Consider the following 4,227-nt stretch of genomic DNA (forward strand, 5'->3'; position numbering starts at 1 on the left):
GCATTTATTTTATGGCAACTGCATTCATGCTTGGAAGTTCTAAATACATTAGGCCTGGCATCTGGATCGACCTAGGCCAAACCAATTCCCGTGAGGGCTACTACAACAGATATTAGGCCCCAAATTAAGGTATGGGGATAAATGCTCCACACACGAAGGAGAATTGGCAGATAGTGGAGGCTTTGGAATTGGGTGCCATTTCCATGTACTTTGTTCCCTGCAACTACCTTGTCCACCCACACTACAATTTTACTAGCAGTGGTATGCCCACACATGGGTCAACTGAGGTCTTTAAGTAGCCAACTCAACACGTATAATCATGTGTAATTTTATGATTAAATCAAAATTACTGCATCATGGCCTGAAGGAAAATTATTTCTCTAATTAGATGAGTCAGAGTAGGACAATAGACTCTTGCTTCCTCTTGTGGGTAGATCAGAGCTTCACCTGCACTGTCCCTGGAAAGAGGATTTACTAACATTGGGGTTTTCAGTCTGTGGTTTACACAGAGTTCCTGTGCACAATGATCACAAACCAGAATTCTACATAAAAATGATTCATAATTAAAAAATAAAGTCTTACACCGTTCATGACCTCAGAACTTCCCAAATGCTTTACAGTTCTTCTTTTGGAAGAGTAGTCACTGTTGTAATGTAAAGAAATATGACATATATTTGCACACATTAAGTTCCATACACAGCAATGTGATAAATGACCAAGCAAATAATTACTCAACATCCAACTTAATTCTACTCTTACATAACTGGAAACTGAGAGGACCTGGTCTTTTCAAACTTGCCAGTTGAAACAATTTGTCTGTGCAAGCACAGTCATTTTATAGATCTTGGTCAAATCATCTTAAATCTACATTTTCTTAAATAGTAGAAATACAGCTCTTTGAGCTAATGTGCAGACTAATCTCAGTGTCCAAGGCTCACATTCTGAGAAAATATGTGGGAGAAAAGAGAAAGAAAATCAAAGGTAGAGTAAAAGACATAATATAAGAACAGAAACATGCTGTATTGGAATTATTATAAAATACAAAAAAAACTCAACAATAAACATAGATGGCTTGGTAACCTCGGTCCAGGAAGAGGTTGCTCAGCTCCTGAGCAATTTAGGACTCATGAAAGAAGAAATGGGACTACATTAGGTTAAGATATCTGGTTGGCATGGACAAGTTGGACAGAAGTGTCTGTTTCCATGCTGTACGTCTCTATGACTCTAAAGGTTAAGCAGCCTGGTTACAAAGGGAATCAACTTATCTCCTAAGCAAGGGGTTGATAAAGGGGGATTCAAAGTAAACTTATCAAAATTTCCTTGCTGGAGATGTTTAAAAATGTTATTTACATTTAATTCGTCAAAAAATGCACGAGATATTTAAACATTCAACAAAAAAGTATATTTTATCAAGAATTGCTTTTTACATATTGCAATGACATTTGTAACCATACGAGGGTGCACAAAACTTGACAAGATCAAGTTGTCAGGATTGGGCATCATGTAGTATGCCTCTGAGGGTGAGATCAATTTGTTATCACCTTCTAATTCAATTCATGTCGATTCTGTTTGAGCTTCTGTCAGTGGCATTCATTTTTTCTATTGCCGTGAGTTTACCTCTGATTCGTACAGCTACTAATCCCTCTTCTTCATCATTTCTGATTATTTCATATTTTATTTTAATATTTTATTGTCAGCCCTACTTTTCATGTAGACACGTTTCATGTTTTTGGTTTCTTGGTGCAAATTATTGCCTCCAGTTCCCCAAATTTTATTTCCAATGCTGTCTAAATTGCTGGAAAGACAGCATATTTTGCTACTTTGACTTAATTTTTAGCATTCCTTAGGCAGCTCAGTTTTATAAATGTTTTTGTTCCCTGACCATTTATGTTCACATTGTTTCTGATCTTATTCTGACCATTACTTTCATCTCCTGTTTCCTGTAACTTCACACTTCTGTTATTTTCACAAGATCCTGCCATTCCACCCATCCCAATTCCAATGATTTAAAGCCAATGAAGTACTTATGAAGTCTAGTTACGGTTGAGGAAACATAGCAGCAATTTGCGCACAACAAGCTCCCAAAAACAACATGAGGGTTGACCATTTAGTATGAGCAATCCTCATTGCAGATCAGCATGTTGTATGAGGCCATCTGCACTATTGCTCATTGGTTCACTTTCCTGCCACCATCTTCTTTCTGGGCATAGATTTACAGGCAAGGTAGAAGAAAGGTATTTCCTGGTCTAATGAGAAGATGCTCTTGTCTTAAACATGATGTAGTTTGTTGCATGATAGCAACTAATTACACATTACACTGCGATGACAGACATTGTTGCAGAAACTATGAGGAGAAGCTAAACGGTAAGTCTTAATCATTCAAGATCATAAGCTGTGACCTCATCAAGTCCACATAACATCATAATTGTGGGTGGTATTTAAGGCACTCCTTCATATTAACCCTTTAGGTTGTTACACCCTTTTACAACATTTGTAGCATCGGTTGAGAAATAAATATTGCCCTGAAGAGTGGGAAGAACTCTACCCCAATTTTTCTTCAAAATAAATAGTACCATCTGGTCCATTGCATCCACCTGCAAGGCCACATGGTACCATTTATCTAATTCACACGACTGCACCTCTAACAGTGCAGCATATACTCAAAACTTCAGTAAAGACCACATCTTTTTATATTTTTCCTGTATTTCTAATTGAGGACTAAAGTGAGAAAAGAACTGTTTTTGAACGGTTTGATTCTTTTTTGAAAGCAAGTAACCAGGCACTCAATGCAAGCATCATTTATACAGCTGCATATTTGAGCAGTGGTTGAAGTGTGGTTGCAGACAAACTGGAGCTGAAGTGTGTACAGATAGAGCTGTGGTTAATACAAGTAGCTGATTGGTTTGTGGACTTGTTACCAGTTTTCAATGACAATGGCCTTCCATTTTCCAACAACTATTTGATTAGTTCTCAGGTAGCTGATCAGCTTGGGGCTGTGAACAAGAAAAAGAAAAGCTTTTTAGATCTCCAACAGCTCAGAAACCCTCTCTGTTTTCTACAATAAATGCCACTTTAAGCCTGAAGAAGATCAGTTTATCCTTCCATCAACAGTTACTGTATGTTGTGACTTTTAATTGATAAATTAGAAACATTTTATGAGAACCAACCATCCCATGACTCTTAGAAAGTAATGGAAGCAACCAGAGAAGGACGATGGTGAAGCAGTGTTCTGACCAGCACAAGAATCATAAGAATAATCTCAGTAATCCTTGTGAACAGGAGCCACTGAACTGCTTTCCCAGTTTTTCTATCCATGAATAACTTCCTCAGAAGGCTAAGGAAATTTCGCATAAAGAAAGGCTGGATAGGTTGGAACTTTTTTCATTGGAGAATAGGAGGTTAAGAGGTAACCTTATAGAAGTTCATAAAATCATGAGGGGTATAGATAGGGTTAATGGTATGTTTCTTTCCCCTCGGATGGGGATTTCAAGACAAGTCTGAACATTTTTAAGGTGAGAGGAGAGAGATTTTAAAAAGACACAAGTGGCAAATTTTTTACACAGAGGGTGGTTCACGTGTGGAATGAACCTCCTGAGGAGGTAGTGGGTGTGGGTGCAATTACAATGATTAAAAGACATTCGGATAAGTGCATGAATAGGAAAGGTTTGGAGGGATATGGGCCAGGAAATAGGCAGGTGGGATTAGTTTAGTTTGGGATTATGTTCAGCATGGGTTGGTTGGATCAAAGGGTCTGTTTCCATGCTGTATGACTGTGACTCAATGACTCTATGTCCATAAAACATAGAACATTACAGCACAGTACAGGCCCTTCAGCCCTCGATGTTGCACTGACCTGTGAAACCAACCTGAAGCCCATCTAACCTATATTATTCCATTTTCATCCAGATGTCTATCCAATGACCATTTAAATGCCCTTCAAGTTGGTGATTCTGGATTAGTGGTGCTGGAAGAGCACAGCAGTTCAGGCAGCATCCAAGGAGCAGTAAAATCGACGTTTCGGGTAAAAGCCCTTCATCAGGAATACAGGCAGAGAGCTTGAAGCGTGGAGAGATAAGCTAGAGGAGGGTGGGGTTGGGGAGAAAGTAGCACAGAGTACAATAGGTGAGTGGGGGAGGGGATGAAGGTGATAGGTCAGGGAGGAGGGTGGAGTGGATAGGTGGAAAAGAAGATAGGCAGGTAGGACAAGTCATGGGGACAGTGCTGAGC

Source organism: Chiloscyllium plagiosum, chromosome 43 (genome assembly GCF_004010195.1).
Source record: "Chiloscyllium plagiosum isolate BGI_BamShark_2017 chromosome 43, ASM401019v2, whole genome shotgun sequence".
Classification (NCBI taxonomy): Eukaryota; Metazoa; Chordata; class Chondrichthyes; order Orectolobiformes; family Hemiscylliidae; genus Chiloscyllium; species Chiloscyllium plagiosum.